Below are 21,295 nucleotides of genomic sequence, written 5' to 3'. Positions count from 1 at the left end.
GCTGTCTGCAGCCTGCCAGCCCAACATACATCCTATAGAGAAAGGAGAAGCTTTGCCTTTGTGTTCCTTTTCATCTTTGTTCCAAGGAATGAGCCACTTACCATTTACACTCCTGGATGCAGAAGGCTATTTATGGAATTCTTTCCTGCCCAGCCTTGCTGTCTGAGTTCTCTCAAGCTCCAAAACCTTCACCTGCGGCTTCCAGAAGTATTTCTAATCAGGAGAAAGCAAGTTTAAGAAAAGATATATGTAGATATTTATTTATCTCAGACCAGATTACTTTGCTGAAAAATTCTATGAAGACGTGGAGCCTGAAGCTAATTAAAATCACTCCAGATGGTTCTTGGCTTTACACCAGACTCATTCAGCCTGCAGCCCATAAGGGCTGGATTTGCAAAATGAAAGCTTGAATTCCAAGGTGCCTGCACTCCCACAGAGAAGTGCTCCATGTGCTAAAGGCAAGAGGAAGTTCAGGTTTTTCAGACCCCACGTTTCATGTCTCATAGCGCCGGATAAAAACATTTCTGGGGGAAAAAATGGTTAAAATGGAGAAACTGAAGATTTTTGGAGGAATTCCATAGGCAGAGCTACAATCATTGTCTTTTGCTGTCTGTTGCAGATGCACAGACAAGCTAACTGCAGCAGCAGGTTTTTAGCTGATCTTTTTGCCCCTATAAATGCTCCATTTCAAGTTTGGCGTTTATTACCAATAACTCAAAAAAAATCTTTCAGTGAAGGTTTCAGAGGAACACAATTAAAAAGCAGCAGACCAGACGCTGCAGGACTTTTGAAATCTCCCCCTTGGTGCCGACCACTGAGCCATGGTATTTCATTACATGGATTTCTGGCTCATTTCCAAGCAATAGTTCCTCTTTTGCCAGGAAGCTGAAGAAAGACTGTGCCTTCTGAGAAAACACTGAGCAACTTTTTGGAAGCTAACTGCCATCTGAGTATCAGAAGTATTTCTGTGTGGCACCAGACAGATTTTTATCCGAATACACGCAGCTTAACATCTACAGGAAGAAAGTTCTACCACAGAAAAACTCACGTGCCTTTGAAGATACGTTTTCCAACGTTAAGACAGTAAAATCACAATGCAGAAGTATTTAATAGGTAGTTCTCATGCTCTGTGACCTTATGTACACAATTATGAATTAAGTTAAGACTTCGTCACCCAAATGATTCATTCAAAACAGCACTGATAGCCTCTGACATGCATTACAGGCATGACTGCTGGCAAAGTTCAACTAAGTTGCTTAACATCTCTGATTACCAGACTTCTTTTCAGTTACTTACATTATGTCAATATTAACCACTACACAAAGCCTGGTAAGGGACAGAAGAGTTTTTAAAGTTTCACACAGAACATGTCATCTCTTTCTTAGGACAGGACTGGACATTATCTGGGACATACTTTGGAGACATAAATCAAAACAAAATAGGAGATTAGCATCTGAAATAAGTGAGAATCTTCCAATTTTCCTCTAACAGTTTCTCTTCTTTAATATCAGGATAATTCCATGTCTCAAGAACACTGAGTGACTCAAGTTTTTGCAGAGGCAGTAACTCTCTTACTCTCTCTGTTGCATTTCAATGCACAGTTTAAAAAAAAGAAAGAAATCTCAAAGGTAAGACATAAACTGTTAGAATTAAAGGAAGAAAACAGAACCTATCCAGTTACTTCCAGTCTTTATACACTAAGAAAGCTGCTATCCAACTACAGCCTGCACTATTCACACATCCACAAGATGGCTCAGATGCTGTTTGTATATTAATTCTCATTTGGGCACTCGCCAACGCTTCATAAACTCATTTTTCTGGTGAGTGATGGGATAAACTGATATACACACACTGTCTGGAGTTGGCACAACCTCAACCCAGTGGGTCCTGCCAGCACCCATGGAATGAAAGGATCTGTTCTGTCAAAGAACAGAAGGACAATGTGTCTTCCACATTGTGTCCCTTGCTCCCAGTGACCTTGCTAGGCAATTCTCCCCTGTGTATGGAAATCTGGAAGCTTCAAATAGCTGCATAACAAATGAAACAATCTGTGCCAACAGTACTCAGCCATCATACTTGTCTTTCATCCTTGGCAAGGGCCTGATTCTCTCTTCTGAAACTCTTGGATATTGGCCACAGCTAACTACGCTTGGGCGAGACAGAAAGGTTTGGATTTTCCCTGAATACATGAGGTAGTAGACAAGCAACATACGAACCCAAAAGGCCACCAGATGTGCCTTTCTCAGGGAGCTCAGTACAACGGTCCTCTTCCTGCCTGTTTCCAGCACAGCTTAACTAGCAAAATTTAACCCGATTGATAAAATTCAAATAATAAAGCACAAAACACAAATCCTGCAGATCCACTGTTTACCTCTTTTTTCTTTTTTTTCCTTTGGTTATATATTCTAAGACATACGAGTTTTCCTTTAGACAGCCTACAACAGGCTACGGCAAATGTGAGACAGAGATGGAGCCCATGTGGGGAGCAGAGGCATCACTTGTGCCTGCCAGCAAATTACAGCTGACAACTGAGCAGAACCAAGAAGAATCAATGCAGCCTCGTAGCTTGTACACTTTTCCTGTTTTTCCAGATAAACTGGGCATGGCCAAAGGAGACAAGCTCTCCACGTTGTAAATGGTGAAGCAATCGATTTGAACCACATGCTCCTCCATCTCTTGAGTATCTGCATTGTAGTCAAGAACAATTATTTGAAATAGCACACGTGGCTCTTGCCAAAGAAGCACAAACTTCTTGCAAATGCAGAAGCTTCATTGCACCAGGTCTCCTGAACACAGACAACTTCAATATGAATGACAGAAGACAAACAGGAGGGCAGACAAAAGAGGAACCCCTATGTTTCGTAAGAGGGATCTTTCCCTTGGTCACAGACAAAAAGTCAGCCCCAAGAAAGAATGCAAAACTATTACACTTTCTCAGAACACAGGAGTGAGCAACAGATACAACTTTGCAAAATGAAGAAAAGCATCTTTAGGCTTGCAGTAATTCAAGAAAGATCTTCTTGGCTCCATAAAAAGTTACATTAGTGGGGGGGGAAGGGGAGAGAAATACCCTAAACCAAAAGCAACACAGTTCAAAGACAGCATTACAGTTTCAGTCATCAAATTCTGGAGCCATAACAAACACTTGGTAATCTGAAAAAGATTAAATGGCTGCCACGTTAGAGTGTTCTGTGAGCAAGAGATAAATGAGAACACACCAAAGGTCCAAAGCATACCAGCTGAATAAAACCCAATTTGTTCTGTGTCCCAAGGCGACACTGCTTTGTTGGGCTTCACAAGAAGGAGGAGGCTGAGTCCAGCCAACGCTTCCCTGAACAGGAAAACCCCTGCCCTGCAAATCAACAGCGAGAGGAGCCAAAGGGTGGAACAAAGACCCTTTCAAGCACAGGAAAATCGAAGGAGGACAAAAAAACCACTGTGAAAGAACCCAGACTTCTATATCCTACATCATTTTCAAAGCTGGGGTTTTAGGGGAATTCATTACTTTCCTTGTATACCCTTACACTTGATGTTAATGTCATATTAGTTCTTTTTAATTGTTTCACTAACAAAAAACATCAGGAGTTAGCTGTGGCAAATTCAGTGTAAGGAACCGTGTGCACTTGCAGATTTGTTTGATAGCAGCACAGTTGTTCTAAATTTTACACCAAGAATCCAGAGCTTTGTGGACTTCACAGAGCATTGTGAGAAAGAAAAACCTCAAGCCATAAGCAATTTGTGAGTGTCAGCTCAGCATGTACTGCCTGTCTCACTAACTACCCAATGAACATCTACTGAAAGTTAATGAAAAACTTCAGCAATTAAAAGAAAAAAAAAAAGAACAATAATATTTTAAATTTCTTCTTTGAAAAGATTCATACAAGCAGACTCATTATCGTGACAGATCCTGGAGATATCTGACTGCAAACTGCAGAGGATCTTATTGTAACATCTAGGAGACTGTGCTCAGAAAGAGAAAAGGGGAAAAAAAGGGGGAAAAACACCCAAACAGCACCATCCTTCTAGGATGCCTTGAGAGACTCCGTGCCGGGCAAAACGCAACTTTTTAACCACATCACATTTTTCCTCGGGGCTTTTTCCATCCTTAGCTGAATTCAGATAGGAGGGCCATGCCAATTTTTCTGGGACCGTGAATTTGGATTTTCTCCAAAATTAGATACCTGTAAAACGAACAGTTTCCATATAAAAAAATAAGGATACAGAAGGGTTACTTAACTGACTTCAGAAATTCACTACATTGCAGTATGTTGCATCCTGCTAGCACGTCCACTGCAGTCAGTTATTTGTGTTAATAATGGGCACTCTGGGGAAAGTTAAGTTTCCTAGGAACACAACTGAAATGCCATGAGTCTCTGGAAGGAAAAGAAGAAAAACGAAAACCCAAAAAACCTGATAAAGTAACATAGAAAAGCTTCTAAAAATCAGCTTTTGGCTGACTGGAGGCTTGTGTACTATTTATCAAACAAATTATGGTACTATGTATCACAGAAAGGCCAAAGAGTGACAGAAAAATGAAGGCTGTTAGAGTTTCCTATCTATGGGTTTCACCTCAAACCTTTATATAAAATGTCATTTAAAAACAAAAATGTCATCTAAAAACAAAAAACAAAGCCAACTCCTCACCAAAGCACAGGAATAAAAGGCACAGGGTAAAAGAACGGAGCATGGGAATGCAGCATGAGAGATGTAAGAAGAGTTTGAAAGAATTCTGTGACATATGACCTATTAAAATTGATGCTACCGGAACGTCATGCAAAAATCAGACCAGTAAAACTACAACATTTGAGGTCTCCAATTAATTTCTCTCATGCTTAAAGCGTACCATAATTACATTTTGCCCTTCTCACCTTTTAATAGGGAAGTATTTTTGTTTGATTTTTCTTCTTGCTTGCCATGTCTCCCTTAACAAGTGCAACATCACTGGTCTGAACAGTTGTAACAGGAGGAAAAACTGACTGCCATCATTAATATGTAAATGAAATGGGCTGTTTGGTTAAAGCCAGGTAATCTTCACTCCTATCACACAATGGACCAAGTTGAAAAGGACCATAATTGTCATCCAGTTTCTTGAAACACAAGCTTACAGCATGAAGAATAAGCATAAGGGTTTGCTTATGTCAATGATGCTGCCAGTAAGCCAGCTAAATTATGACCATGTTGAGACCTTAGTGTGCACATCTATAACAGAGGAACTGGTTTAACTGCTCTCAGCTGTTTTTTCCTCAAATAATGTTCATCATTACTTCATCAGCCCAAGTAATTCAAGACCTATCTAACTCCTTCCTGATATTCTGGGCTGTACAGTACTTAAGTATGCATAGGTAAACTGAAGTCTAAAAGTGTTAGACTAATTTGGTCATTTTTTGTGACAGAAAATGCCTTAGGCAGAGTGAAGTACAGAGACTTTTGGCTTTTGCTCGGGCCAGGAAGTAAAACAGCACTTTGCTTTCCCAGCTGTGTGATGTCCAGCAGCGTTAGCACTGCATGCAACTAACAGGGTGAGCTTCATCTGCCATCCTGACACCTCCATCAGTGCCACTGCAAGCCCCTTACACTGCTGCAACACCCTCCAAGGAACGCTGCTACTGCTCCACTCCTCTCTGCTGACCTGTGAAGAATGCAACATTTTGAATTGCATGCTTGGAACACACATTCAAACACCATAAAAAACTCTTTCAAAGTCAAAGCTTAAGGGTTTGTAGTTGTTGTTTTAGGCATTTGGCAGCACCTGCAAGCAGAGCCTGCGCATAGTGCAGGCCAAAGGGCCAGGTGACAATTTGCACACCTTCAACACGTTTCAGAGTTGGCAGCTGGCTTAGAAATGCGTTTTTCAAACGAACAGTCCAAGTCAACCAGCTTCTGGATTATGGGATCCACATTAAAGGGGCAAAAGCAACTTGCCTTCTCCTTCTTCATATATTGCTTGCTAGGAATGTAATTGCTCTCCTGTAGTATAAGAACATTGTCACAATAGGTTATTTATGAACGTAGTACGGCACATAAATTTGCAAAAAAGTAAAAAGGAATGAACAACCCTTCTGTTCAAGTTTGTGGGGAGAGACAACTAAAGGAAATTCTTCAGACATCCCTCCCCATCTCCAGCTATCCCAGCTGAACACAAGCTACAAGAGTGCTAAGTCCATAGAGCATGGTAACACTGCAGTGCTAAAGAAAAAGCTCAGCTGCTGCCCTTGCATGTCGTACAAAGGCTCAGGGACTGAGAGAACACTTTCACGCTTGGCATTCTTTCACCTATATCCATCCTGCGACCCCAACTTCTGGCTGCACCAAACATGCTACAGGCACTCACCACACTTTTCTACCACCTGCATTACTGTCGCCTCTCCAACAAGAAAAGGTTCTGCTCACTGGTATTTCAGTACGACTTTCTTGCAGATGATCTAGTCAAGATTTCAGTAATTAAAAATAATTAAATTGTTTAGTGTGAAAATTTGCAAGATCTCCAACCACAACCTCGGATAAAAGCAAGACATACAATGCTGCAATTCCAATTTTTTGCAAAAAAAAAACTGCATTAGAGGTGGGTCCCTTCTGGGGCACTGCCACGCCACTTGTGGGTCCCTGCTGTGCCACTTGTGTGGCACTTGTGGGGCGCTGATGTGTCCCTTCTCGGTCCCTTCTGGGGCGCTGATGTTTCACTTGTGGGCACTTGTCGGTTACTTACGGGGTGCTGATGTGCCACTTGTGGGTCACTTGTGGGTCCCTGCTGTGCCACTTGTGAGTCACCTGTGGGGTGCTGATGTGGCACTTGGGGGCCATAGGTCACTTGTGGGGCACTGCGGGTCACTTGTGGGTCACTCAAATAATGACCAGAAGATGGTAGACACACTCTTCCTCATTTTCTTACTGCACTCATCCATCAGAATGTCAAACAAGGACTAAAGGCCAAAAGAACTAACACCCAAAGCACAGAGACGCATAGGGCAGGCTGGCCCTTCTAAGCTGCCTTTAGCTTTTACTTATTAGGCAATCGCATGCTCTTAGTAACAAAATTAAGTGCAGCACAACAAGCACACACTCTTCCATTTCGGGACACCTCGCCTAGCACAAGAACACTCAATTACACGTGTGTGACAGCACTGTTTGGGCTTCTAAGATAAGGCCTAGATGTGGCTGTCTTTCCTTTGAGGCGCTGGAATGCTCACACAACTGTGTCAAGACAGTGACTGAGAAGCGCTGACGTACAGCCTGGCTTGGAGAGCTCTAATGCAAAGCAGAGCCGAACAGCCCCACAGTAAAGCAAACAAACGCAACATCTCTCCACTGAGATCCACTGAACTTTTTCTGGTGCTAGGATCAACTTACAGGAAAGCAGCACCAGAAGCAGCAAGGAAATCAACTTCCAGGAAGAAATGACCTAAAGCATAATACAAGCAGGGAATTTCTCATCTCCATTAGAAATAATGCGTAAATCCTTCCCTTGACAAACACTACCTCAGGTCCCTACAAAGAGTACTGCTGACAAGAAAGATCAGGGTTTTGGTACCAACCAGATGAAGCCCAGCTCCTTGATGCCCTTGTAATTTCTCGTGTATTTAACATGCAGCACAGGGACAAGGTTTTTTTTTAATGGATATTTTTCCACTTAAGGGTCTGAAATAATTTTACAAGTTAAATCTAACAGTCTAGCTGAACTTTACTCAACAGCAGCAGAATTTGTGTCCACTTAAGTGCTTATAGTGATTGCATTTACATAGCTTTATTTGACTGCATCAGTGCAAAATGTAAGGAAGTAGAATGCTACGTGAGCTCAGACAAGGCTGGGCTGCGATAAGCTGACTCCGTTCAGATTTGGCCAAGCTGCTGAAGCATGCCAATAATAAGGTTATCCAATTTAACTAGATATGTTCTGGAATAAGCACCTTAAATACCTACAGAAAGCCTTATTTTCGTCAGGGAAAGGACGGGGATTAATTGGTAACCACACAATCTATAACCACACATTGTGGAATACCAAACACTAGCTCATTCCGAGGAAAGAAATCAGTCACGAAAATAAAAGACTTCTTTTGACGCAGCATGAAGTATTTAACCAAAACCTGCAGCTCTGGGAAGTGCTGGAAAAGCCCAACCACAGCTTGGGGAAATGATGCTCCACCATCCAAGAAGAATTCTCAACCTGACTTCAGTTCTCAGCACTGACTTACACATTTCTCACAACTTAAAAATCTACATTTCACCTAATCTCTACCATATGCAGAAATGCAATCATTTACACATTAGAATAATATACATTTTACTTGCATTTCATTTATAACTGTATATTCACTAAATGCACAACGCACTACTGTGTCCTTCAGTTAAGCAGTACTTTGAATCCAGTACATCATTTTAATAGTATATACTTGAATAGATATGCTTGACCCTCAGAGGGTCTGGTCAGAAGAACAAACATACAAAGCCAGCACTGCTGGGACTGTTACGTTGCCAACAGCTCTTGAAACACTAAGAACACTTACTGTAACATGATGATGGAGAGTATTTTCTTCTGGCGTGAGCTCTATGAAAAACAGCAATGATTTCGCACTCAAAATCCAAATGCAGATCTGAGAAAATGAACATACTGCTGCAAGAACTTATTGGCTTTCAGCTTGGAAACTAGGTTTACATACAGCAAAGCTCAAAAGACACAAAGATTGGGCTCACGTTACTAAGCAGTAAGAGGAGGAGGAAATAAGCAACAGAACAATACACACGGAGGAGATTTAAACTAAAAACAGATTCAGGTCACAAGAGCTCCTTTGATTTGCCCTTTTCTCCAGCTAGGAGATGCAATAAAAAAGGAAAGAATGTGACATAAGCACGGACCAGGCAGCCATAAAGGGTTGGCCTGCTCTGGCTTCACTCTGCATTCCTTCAATACATATCTATATAAAATTACAAGCAAATAAACATTTCTCTTTGCCTCAGCTGCCACCCACTGGAAAAGGAAAGCAACATTAACTCCAATTTGCAATAGCCTAAAATAGGTCAGAAAACCAGCCTGACAGAAACGCTAGTATTGCCTGCACTGAAGTTCTGGAGATGCCTTGAAAATTGCAGCAGCACTGCTAGGAAGGGGAAAACTTGCAAATTAAACTAAAGCAGCAAACAGCAGCAAGGAGGAGCAGCACTTCTCCCAGTCCCAGCAGGCAGGTGTTTCAGTTCCAGTACCAAGAAAGGAGCTGGAGTTTGCAAGGCCAAAGTGAGAGGGCACTGGGGCTGGCAGCATCACTCTGACAAACATGGTCCAACAAGGACGGGTGGCATCACGCAGCACAGCAGCTCTCATCACTGTGCTGTGCTGCTCCTGCTGCAGCCAGCTCCATCACTGCACTCACTGCTGCTCCTGCCTTACAACAGCAATCCGCCAGCCTGTGTGTGCAGATGGCAGTGGCACTGTTGCTTCCCAGTGGCAGCATCAGCCCTGATTTCCCCTGTGATGGGTGGCTTCAGCGGGCTCATGGGGAGCCTGCTGGGAAGCAAGTTGGTGGTGCAGGTCCAGTAGCTTCACCTTCTAAGTAGCAACACAATCTGAGAAAGCTTGTTGGAAAAAACACAGCATGAACTCCTGGCTGCCACAGAGCATTATCATCCACTTTAAGTGAAGCTTACTCTAATCTTTGGTGTATATGTTTAGTCTAGCTGAAGTACTAAACTGGAATAGCAATAGCATAATATTTGCATGCAGAAGCATGCGTGTCAGATGCAATGCCAGCATTGTAACTGCATGCTGCACTTTGAGGGTGACACCGAAAGCCACTCTCAGCTCAAAACAGACCTTCCTGCAGACGTGCACTCCGATGAGCCTGCACAGAGCTGTGATGGCACAGCTACAGAAGTCAGCAACCATGGCTGAGAACTGCAGGCAAACCACCATGCATGATGCAGAAAAGTCCTGGCTTCCTGGAGAAAAAAAGAAAATCAACCTCTGATCAAATCTCTGAGACCAAATAAGTGGGGAAATCAGATTCCTGGAGATTCTTCCACACTTTTCTCAAGTGTATGTCCAGTGAAGCAAGTTTTGCTAACAGAGGAGCTGAGAGGTACAAGATGATTCTAGATTCCATCACTGTAAGGGCCTGAGGAAACTGCAGGAAACAAAACAGACTAAGGGTCTAATGCAAGTCCTGTGAGGATTAACAGGAGGAACTGCTCATTCTTTGGTCCAAATCTCAACATTTCTGCAAAAAGGCGTGGGGGGAAAAAAAAAAATCTACTGGGAGAGAATTATCAGAGAATTATCTAATAACATTCCTTCTGCCAATACTGAGGAACACAAGTGAATGCAATATAAGAGAGTTCTTACAGTTTCCTGACAGATAGACCCGTGTGGATATTTGCCCACGAATGCTGATGGCCACTGCAGCATTCCCAAGTCATTAGTAAGAACATCCGAGTTCACTGGAGGCCACAGGCGTTGGCCAACACATGCTCAAGAGAGCAGCTGTTGAGCAATTCACAGCTCAGCAAGGACACAGCACTAACGGACCAGCACCCTGGATGTAAGCAACAGTCACTGTTATCACTCAGTGAGCAGAAGCAGCAGCCTATTAAAAAATGACAAATCTATCTGTATCGAAAGCATCTACTATAAATCTACTCCTTACACGCAGAGGCACTTGTAGGTCTGAAGGTTTCAGATGCTACTGCAAGATTATTTACTGATTAAATCCAGAGCAGAAACAGTTTATTACCAAAACCAGAAGTCTCAGCAGCATCTACTTGATACAAGACGACCATCCGTGCTCACTTACACGGATGTACATTCAACACAGTTTTCAAAGTAAGCAGGACTAAATCTTACCTTCACAAGAGCTTGCAGTAACACAATCTCACAAGCAATTCACTCCTTTGCAAGAGAAGCATTGAGTTCTGCAGTCCAACAGGCACTAACATCAGCAAAGGCACCAAATGCTGCTTCCTTTGGTCATTTTGTCATGCCAGCAAAACGTGAAATCACCCAGAGATATTACAAATTGCACCATACAGATCTTGAGATAAGATCTACAGGGCAGCCAGTGTCGTACCACAAACACAACAACCGTCCAAAGTTACTGCACTGTGCCTGCTCAAACTCGTTTTCCAGCACAGTACAACACAACAAGCACTTAATGGCCCCTACTGGCTGCTGACTGGACCTTATTTTCTAAATCCTTACCAAATATTTTATGCAGAAGACTATTTGAGGAGAATTTTCTTCTAAGGGAGAGTTACAGATTCCTCCTTTGCTGGAAAAAGAAGCAAACAGCCTCTGCTCAGAAAAGCACAGCTCACAGCAGCCACCAAACATGTTAGCAACAGCTTAACTGCACTGCTTTTGGACTAACTGGGGAATTTCCCAGAAAAAGGCACTCTGCAGAAGCCAAGCTCAACACTGAGCCTGTCTGCTAAGATATTTTGGATCAGCTTTTCAAGCATCCACCTACATCTTCAAGAATCTACACCTACAAATTAAAGAAAACCTCCCAGACTTCATTACCTGAAGGGTAAACCTGAGAAGCAGCCAGGAATATTTGTTCCCATAAGCTGTGTCTAATATTTAGTATTAAAACATGAAGGAAATTAGTACAAAGTAAGCACTTGTCCAAATCCAAACGCTTGGATTTCATGAATTCCTTAGGGAAACCATGGCAAAGCCTGAACTGCACTTCTGAAAAGAAATCAGAGAATCTGAGGAAGAATCGAATGCACAAATAAGGATTTCAGTAGATTTCTAGTAAACAGGCACTGATGGCGGGGTGGGGAATAAATAAATGATTTGAATGCTCCACAGGTAGCTTGACATTTGAGTCTAAGAGCCATGCCATTTTCTCTCTTTGTCACCTCATCGTTACAGAGCTGCCATCGAACAAAGCTGAGCTGACAGAGCTCTGGGCCGAGCAGCATTACGACTTCATGGCTCAGGGATGGGGAACAAAGCTGGGGCTGAGGCTTACATTTACTGCAAATGTTTCGGGATATGAGGTACTTACAGCAAGTAGCTGGGTTTTAACCACGCCTGTTAACACTCAAATCATAGACGAGACTGCAGAAGACTCAACACAGTGCAAATCACAGCCATTCGTGCTCTGATATATCAACCAAACAAGACCAGATTTCACTCACACCTCTAAGGAAAAGTATGAGTAATGGCAGGATAAGAATGCATGTTACATACTCACTGTCTTCTCCCAAGTGGGCAGCACCTTAGAATTCTGGGGAATACAAAGAGGTGCTGCTTTTAATTGTTTAGGCAGATCTGAAGGATCGCTCATCAGGAAATGGCAAGTGCACATCTCCCTCCTTTAGAAGTCACCCATAAGTTGTTCCTGATAGAAGATTACATTCCACAGTAAAAAAAAAAAAAAAAAAAAAAAGAGCAGAAAAAAACCCAAGAGAATACCGTAAGAAATACTCAGCAGTTTCATACACTTTTTTTGTTGTAAACATATCTTCAAATAATTTATTTTACGGGCTTTGTTTTGCAGCTATTGGTTCACACCTGCCCCACATCATTTCCTTCTCGCAGATAGAAACAGGCAAATCTATCATCATTCAGAAAACAGCTAATTTAACAGTTTCAAAATGCAACTTACTGTGTGGATGGCAAGGCGCCTTTCTCTCCATTTGCATTCATTTTCATTAAAGAAAAAAGCAACTATGAACAAAAGAAAATCAGAAAGATGCAGCTGTACACACAATGTTTCCACTGTCCGTATCAGTGGTACTTCTAGCAGCAGTCTGGTCCAGAACAGAACAGAAATGTGTTACACCACTCTTGCAAAGGCCGGATTTGTGATGTCCCTGGTACTCCTATGCCACATCCCTCATTTCTTAACCCTTCCTGCTGACTCTGAGAACAGCAGCAGGACGCCGGGGCAGTCGGTTCAATCCAGGCAGCCCATAGGGCTGCAGGCTTCTTCCTGCAGAGCAGACTTCCACAAGATTATTCAACAAAGACCATACAAAGATCATGAAGCAACTCTGGCTTGGAGAGGTAATGTCTCAGCAACAAAGCACAAAAACTCTCCTAGAGGCAGTTAAAAATATCTGCCTTTCAAATGAGAACCTAACACAAGTCACTTCAGCATTATTTCTACCAGGGCCACGGAGAGCTCTCACAGCTCATCTCTTCATTGTATCTTTGCAAGGCGCAGTCAAGTGGATGAGAGGAGATTAATTTTCCTGCGCTGCCCAAAGAGCTCTGAACAGGAACACGCTGCTTTCTTCCCTTCCCTGCTCATTCCTTTGATTCCATGTACAGCCTGACAGAATCAAATTCTGCACCCATATCACAGAGGTAAAGAAGGAGTCAGAGAAGGCTGAGAAGTTTTGTCGTGGAGCAGAGAAAGCAGCTATAACAACAGCTGCAACACAAACAGATCTGATGTTTATTTACCTTTTGGCCAGAACTTGACAACCAGGATGGAGCCACGAACAACTCTAGAGTAAAAAACCCCACTGCCTTTCTCATCAGTGGATGATTAAATGAGGAATTAGGTTCCTACTGAAGCCAGTCGGCCCTTAGACTCTGCTGGTAAACCCCCTGTCATCCCTGTCATTCAGCTCTGACTCACATGCAATAGCCATTTCAGTCTCCAGCCTATTCCTTCTTCCTTCCATTCGTTTTATGGTAGGTTAAATATGTACTTTATATATTTAACGAAGAGGATGGCAGACTACAGATGCACGATGCATTCTGACTGCAGCACCGACAGACACACCTGAGTTAGCCTTAGGGAACTTAAATACCTGGGTCAGTGAACCCAATACTGGCAGCACACCTCAGTGCTGGCCAACACATGGGAAGTATTCACACCGTGCAGCAGCACTGAGGCTCGTGTTGCTGCAGCTTTGCCGTAGATGCTGCTGCAGTTTGCTGGACAGAAGCTCACTGTGCTGCAGTCCCAGACCTGGTGGCAGTGCCTGGGCTGTGGAGTGCAGGCTGGTGCAGGGGCTCCTGGCAGGAGCTGCAGCCAGAGCCGAGCAACGTGGCATGGGGTGGAGGAGCAAAGCAACAGGACACCAGAGGCCTTCCAACAGAAACCAGGATGGATGGTGAATTGTAACTACGAGGCCCCAAAGTACTCAATTTGAGATGAGCTTTAATTCTGCTAACCTCAGATGTTAGAAGAAGCCTCTGAGACCTGAAAACTTGTACACTTCTCCCAGGAAATCAGTTATTTCAAGCGATGTTATCTTTCCAGGTTTTACTGACATTTCCTTGAACTGTATAGTATCAAATAATCGAGTTTTCTTTGAAAGACTCTTCTAAAGGTCTCTCTTTAACCAAAGTAGCTACAAAACTTCAGAAATAACTTCTAGTTTACAAATACTTCCTTCTTTACGCAGTACCTTTTCAACTAGCCGTGTGATCAGAAGCTCCGTCTGTTCTGTAACATTCTTCCACGGCTCCACCCAATAAGAACTCCGTAACCCACCTCTCATCAGGCATATCTACACAGGAGGGTCATGATCATGAAACACATGATGGAAAAAAAAACGCTTGAGAATTGTTCAGAACCATGTTAGCATCTTCCTAATCACAGACTCAGGGACACAGAATTGCCTTACCACATACTCAGCACCTGCACATACATTACAGCCATGTAGCACTACAGGTTCTTGACCTCTATGTCAGTCACTGAGTGGCAGCAATTCCTTTGTACCTATGTCTGAATTATGAGATGTAGGGTAAAAATTTCCAAGTATTACTGACTTGTAATTTGTTTATCGCACCTCTCAACTCTCTTAAGTTCAGCATTACATACAAACACACAAATGATGCCCACTAAAATACTTGTGCACGTACCTCACTTCCTTAAATGACCGTTCTGTTCTGATAAGCATACTCCTTTACAAGTTCACTATATTCAATTTCACAAAGAGATGGCTGAAAAAACAGCAGAACGTTTTGTATTTACTGAAAGTACATGGATCAAAATTGAAGTTGCCAGCATTTAAGCGTTCCTTAAACTAAAGCACAGAGCTGCATTTTTAAAACAGATCTTTGTTATGAAACCCACAAAAACACCCTAATCCATGCGTTGCAGCCTCTTTGCTCTAAATCCTCATAGCAGAACCACCGGGTTACTGAAAATGGGCAGTCCAGCGATTAAATATAAACTCTAGTTTCTGCAAAGCAGTCCTTCTCAGGAACAAAAAGAAATAGGAAATGCTGCATATAGGCTCTTCTGGTTATTCCTCAAAATCTCTTGTTCGGAAGGCTGTATCGGTTGTGCTGGCTCAAACTCCCTGTGTGATCGATTCAAACTCCCTGTGTGATCGATACAACACTGCACAGCATTATCGGACAGAGGGGTAGAAGAGCAGGACAGGCTGCTTCCTGGCTTACTGCAGTGTTAACAGACGGAGTGTGCGACACGAGGCCAAGGTCCAAATGAGATCTGACAGAAGCCGGACACACAAGAGCACCCAAATTCTGACACACGCTATTCAGAGAGATATTTAGGAGTTGCAGTCCTGCCTTCAAACTCACCCACAAGGCCAGGAGAGGTGAGAGCACTGCTCACCCACACCTGCAGTCTGCGTGAGTTCGGCTCTGCTCCCGCAGCTGCCCAGATCCGCGGGCACACGGCGCGTCTGTTCCGCCGCTGCGGGGTGCAGCAGCGCACAGCCGGGTCAGCAGAGCCACGCACCCCTCACTGCGGTGTTTCATACCCTAATGAGCGCGGGGAATTCCCCAGCGACGAGCCGAACGATGGGTTTCTGAGAGGTGCACGCCCGGCATGCACGCAGGGAGCGGGCAGCGCCGCTCCTATTGTCTGCCTGCAGCCAGCCGAAAACCGAGCGTGGGGAGGACGGAGCATTACTACCTCACACCCACTGCGCCCACAGACAGAAACTAAGCACCGGCACGCACGGGCGGGAAGCGAAGGAAAAAAAAAAAAAAAGAAGTAAAGAAAGAAAGAAAGAAAGAAAAGAGTAAGAAGTTGGCGTCACCCGTCTCGGCGATCCGGGAACGAGCCGAGCCCGCGTCCCAGCGAGGGCAGAGGGCACACGAGCTCGCCGCCCCTCATCTCCTCGCACGGGACACAGCCCCGCGCCGGCCGCCGGACCTGCCCGCCCCTGTCCCGCGCTTGGCGGAGGACCCGGCCCCATCCCGGCACCGCCGGGGTTCGGCTCCCCGAACCGACAAAGCTCCCGGGCCCGAGCTCGGCCCGCGGCCCCAGCACGGAGGCGCCCCGCGGAGGAGTTCCGCCGCCGCCGCCGCCGCGCCCCTCCCCGGGCCGCCCTCCCCTCGCGGAGAGCCCGGCCGCAGCCCCACTCCCCGCCGGGAGCCCCACGGAAGCCGGATCCCGTCTCGCTTCCTCATTCACACCGCGCCGGGAGGGGCGGGGAGCGCGGAACGGGACGGTGCCGCTGCGCCGGGATCCAGATGCCGGCACTCACCGCTCCGCGGAGCCGCCGCCGAGTTCCGGGCACGATCCCGGCGGAGATCGAGACAGAAACTGAGCGGCGCAGCAGCGCCCGCCGCCACGGCCCGGCCCCGCCGCTCCCCGCCCCGCGCTCCGCCCACAGGGTGCAGCTGTGGCCTCGCGCTCACCTGCGGCCGCTGAGCTGCGCTCCGCCCCGGAGGTGCTGAGAGCCGGGCGGCTGCGCCCCGCTCCGCTTCGATCTGCTCCGCAGCCCTGCCTTCCCGCTCTGCCCGCTTCGGCCTCCGCCCCTGGGGCAGCGCGGTGCCTGGCCGCGCCCGGAGCGGTGCCGCCGACGCCGTGCCGCGCCGCGCCTGAGGCGAGGGAACGGCTTTCGTTGGCCCGGGCGTGAGGCGCGTGCGGGGCTGAGGAGCCGCAGCCCAGCTGCTGTGCGCCCTTGCCCTGCGGGGAGTGGCTTTCAAGTTTCCTCGCCGCTTTGCCGCGCTTCCTCTTCCAGGCTCTCACTTGAAGTAGTGTTTTGGTGGCTTAAGAGCCGTGGGTGTCGTTAGAGAGGCGGGGACGAAGCCGGGCGGGCTCCCCGCGGTGGCAGGTGAGGTGTGAAGGGCTGGGCTGCGCTGCGCACAGGAATTTGTGGAGCATAAGAGGAGAGAGCATGGAATGACAGCATGCCCCGAGTCGGAAGGGAACCGTGTGGATCGTAGATTCCAACTCCCGGCTCCACACGCGAGGCCATGTATCTATGTGCTGCAGATGATTATTAACTCGGTCAGCTCAGTGCCACGAGCACAAGAGAGCCTGTTCACACCCACCGCCCTCTGCTGCAGAGCCTTTTCCTGATAGCCAGCCTGAACGTCTTCTGCCCAAAGCACACTTTTGTCATCGTTTTCTAACTCATCCTGGTAATCCTATTACTAAGTCAAGTGTAATTACTCTTACATGTTCATCTGGAGTGATGTCATTCTGCTCCAGCAGAAAGCAGTCCTGAAACTCCCGAATTTTTTCTGGCACGACAGTAATGGCAGGTGTTTTTTCAGGTGGGTGCCGGGGTGCTGCTGAGGGCTGTGACCGACCGTCACAAGGATGCAGACATCTCTGAAAGCCGGGTCCCACCTGCGTGGTGTCCAGCTTCTTCCCTGAAGGTTTCACATCATACTCACAAGGTGATGTGGGAGGTCAAATCTGCCAAATCTGGATGGCTATAATGAGTATATAAATCAACCTTCTTGATGTATTTTTTTACATATATGCAGAGTTTAAAGTAACTTACTTTGAAAGGAAAATTCCACAAGCTGAGAGTTGTAGTAGGTGATAATCTGGGTGAAAGCAAGACAGTAGAAGAGTCTTTGGTCACTTCCTTTTTACTTTTGCTTCAGATGAACTATGCTCACTTTGTACATTTCTTAGACCTATTTTAGTGGCTGGGTTTTTATTTGAATTTTGTTTTTAGCCTGAGAATCTGAATGATGTTTGAGTGCTTTGGAACAGAACTAACAGAATTAACCATAATGTAACAAAACATGCGTGAGGGCACCAATTTTAAAATTACGCACACTGCTTCTGAAATTTGAGGAACTTGATATGCGTGAGCAACTCATGAATACTGAGTTTACAAGAGCAAAACTAAAACTACTTTGAATGAGAAGGAAAAAGCAGAAACTAATTCTGGCAGAGTGATTTTCCTTTGCCAGGCTTCACTGGATTTCATTTAATGCAGCATTCTTAACGTTGCAGCAAGCCATTTGTTAATGACTATTAATCATTTAGAGTGTCATTTAGCCAAAGTCCTTCTGAAACAGACAGTCCTTCCTGTCCTGGACTGTGAAAACTGCGTAAGGCTAAAGAGGTTTGCCTCTTCTGCCTTTGCTTAGTCTGTCAGTTGGTTCAACTTTGTCTTTATTCAGTCCTAATTAAAAGTTTGGCCTGTAGGAAATGGAGAATATTCTCATCTACTAGAGAAATATGGCTTTAGAAACTTGGGATGTTTCATGGTACTAAGAGACTCTCTTGCTGACTGATTATGTTCTGTAATTTTCCTTTTAAAACTTTGCAGTGCAGTGGTAACGCTCCTGGTGTTGCTGCTCAGCGAGGGTTCCTTCAGCAGAACAGAATCCCAGTGCAGCTGAGGAGGCTTTATCACTATATTCTGCATTCAGTGACATTGAGGAGGGGATGAGAACCAGTTACTGTTGGCCAGCATTTTGCAGTGTTCTGTGTCAGCTTCTAGGTGAATATTATGGTGTGCTCTATTTCAGTGAGATTTCAGGGGAACTCTTGGGGAGGGGTGGGAGAAAAGGTGCATCAGGGAAACAGCGATGTGGAGAAGGACAGGGATGTGAATGTTTCTGCCTTCCATTGTTCAGAAATGTGCCTGGTGATATTTTAAATCATCCTGAGTCTTTTTTTTCTTCTTCATGTTTCATCTCCTTAGTAGTTGAATACACAGCACCATATCTCCTGAGTCTGAAGGGGGGAACTGCTTCAGCACAGAGCAGTGTGTGGACAAGGTGTGCTACCAAACCAGAGCCTTCTGCTGCTGGCTTCTTCTGAATTCTTCCATTCAGGAAATCTGCTCTGCCTGAAGCTGCTTCATTTTTGGCGTGTGGCATGATGAGGTTGGGTTATGATGAGAGTGAGCAATTTCATGAGCATATATTAAAAAGGAAAGTGAGAAATTAAAATTTCTTCAGCAAGGCCTAAGTCATAGCAGTAGCAGAGGGTAAGAACCAGTTCTCTTGAGGTTTCAGAGTCAGATTAGTACAAAACAATTTTCAAAAAGTATGTGATCACCTTTTTTTAAGCTGAACCACTGGTACCTGGTATATAATTCTGATGGTGGATAACTGATTCAAATAACCAAAGATGGTTATTTATGCCAAAGTATCACTTCAGCTTCTATGAGATGAAGAACAGAAAACAGTCGTAGCAGTCATTGCCAACTTCTTTTTCACAGAGCCATAGAGCTTATATAAGCCACAGAGCTTATAAAAGGACTTCACTTGTCTGTCCTTCCTGAGCCTGCACTTGTTTTCTCTTTTCTGCTAGTGGTAGGGGTGTGAAAAAAGGAGACTGGTGATCTAGAACTGATGGGAGTTTCCACCTGTTACCCTTTGCACCAGTCTGTCGTCTGCTGTCTGCATTCTCTTTGAAATGTTTTGATCATCATGCATTGTCATTTATTCATCTTTTTTTTTTTTTTTCTTTTTTTTTTTTTCCTTAAGGTTGTGGCCAAAGACTTGTTTTCTGTACAGTGCTTTTCCTCCAGGTTTTCATGGCTGTGTTTCTTTTTGTTGTATTTTTTTTTCCTCCTCCCCAGGAACATGAGCATTTTGTGGATCAGCAATGACAGAAGTAGGTACCGAATTTGGTACTGTGAGGATCTGGCTGCCACATACATCTGATCTGCTTGCTGTACGTGTTTGGACTGATGCCCTATTGAAACAGGAGCGAGCCCTCCTTTTCTGAAGTCTTGAAATTTTAGGGATTCTTTTGATGGCAGTATAAATTAATTTCTACAGATTACTTTAGCTTTTGTACTGACGAAGGAAGGATTTCACCTTTCTGTTAGTCAGCTTGCCATTTACTGGGACATGCAGCTGAGTTGGGCTTTCCTACCCTGCAGTGGTTTGCTGCTGTGCCCCTGCAGAGCTGCAGCTGGGTGGAGTGACACACTGTGGTTAGGTTGCTACATGTAGGAGGTGCTAGAATCTCTTTGTTTAAATTTATTATGTTTTTAGAACTTGTAGTTGCATCATATTCTGTGCTTACTATACTTTAAAACAATGGATGCATTTTGTTTTTCCTGGGGATGAGATGTATAAGCTAGGCAACTTATGTCCCAGGTTCTGTGGCGTTCTGATGTAAGAGGAAAGCGTGCAGATTTATATGTATTTGTGTATGCAACTTAGTGCAGAGTGGTTTTGGTTATCAGATGTTAGTCTTACAAATGTGAGATTAAAACTGAGATACACATTATGTCTCAACTGCTCTGCAGTTATCTGAGCTTATCTGAGCAAATTTTTTTGTAAGATACACTGACAGATGAGGCAAGAAAATGCCTTCCTGACAGTTTGAGATTCCTGCCTTGGGAGCATTGCTTATGTTTGTTTTTTAAGGCCTTTGTGCTTGAAGCAGGTATTAACTATGTGACAATCTTGGGCACTTTTTCCCTCTTAAATGAAATAAATTTCACATGCTTCTATAGAAGATTTGCAAATGTGATCTGCATTTCCCCAAAAATAGGAAATTTGGGCTACAAGTAAAAGGAGCCACAGAATCTCTTAAGATTTTATCAGTATTTCTTCTGCCTTGCTTTTGCTGAGGATAGCAGGCTGATAACTGCATTTTGAACGTGTGAGGCTGTCAGAGTAACTTAGTTAAATCTGTTCTTTCAGAAGAATAGACGTTAAGAATGACTTTGCACACATCTCCTTAGCGTTCAGGTTCAATGCTCTGGCTGTCAGTGTTGACTCTGAACAACCCAGAGGGTTTTGCTTTCCCCTGTGATAGGTTTACTTTGCAAAGTGAGTCTGATGTAGAAGAAGGATGTGTATGTATTGATGTAGTTTTCTTGCTGACCACAGTCTTATTCCTACTTTAGATTTCTGTGAAAACTGGAGAAAGTTGCAAAGTGGAGTAATGCAAGCATGGTTTTCTCTTGATTTCTTTTTAAGCTTTTTTGAACAGTTCAGAATGATTTTTGTGAACTTCAGGAAATTAAAATCCTGTTTGTGCACATAAGAGACATCATAGATAGGGATTTCATACCTCTGTACTAGCTTGGGCAGAAGAGAGTGATGGTTGTGTTTTGTACAGGTTTTTTCCCCCCTTTCCCTTTTTGGCTTGCAGCTAAAGTTAAAACTAACTCATTAATCAATGAGAATGAGCTGGAGACCATC

General features: G+C 44.4%; 1 protein-coding gene across 4 annotated transcripts in view; it reads right to left on the bottom strand.

Moving 5' to 3' along the window:
* Window positions 1–16,634, bottom strand: part of PRKCD (protein kinase C delta) — a 61,194-nt gene extending 44,560 nt beyond the window's left edge. For 2 of the 4 annotated variants that reach the window (XM_042823329.1, XM_042823333.1), the window contains exon 1: window positions 16,417–16,505. The gene's annotated coding sequence lies outside the window, so the exon portion shown is untranslated. Of the gene's footprint in view, window positions 1–101; window positions 214–16,416; window positions 16,506–16,570 lie in introns of those variants that run through there. The other 2 variants (XM_042823331.1, XM_042823332.1) reach the window with 2 other exon arrangements.
* Between the last annotated feature and the right edge of the window lie 4,661 nt (window positions 16,635–21,295).

Source organism: Centrocercus urophasianus, unplaced genomic scaffold (genome assembly GCF_019232065.1).
Source record: "Centrocercus urophasianus isolate 14NV4802_14NV808 unplaced genomic scaffold, USGS_Curo_1.0 seq_22, whole genome shotgun sequence".
Classification (NCBI taxonomy): domain Eukaryota; kingdom Metazoa; phylum Chordata; class Aves; order Galliformes; family Phasianidae; genus Centrocercus; species Centrocercus urophasianus.
Note: the sequence above shows the minus strand (reverse complement) of the source record. Positions and strands in the feature narration are given on the sequence as shown.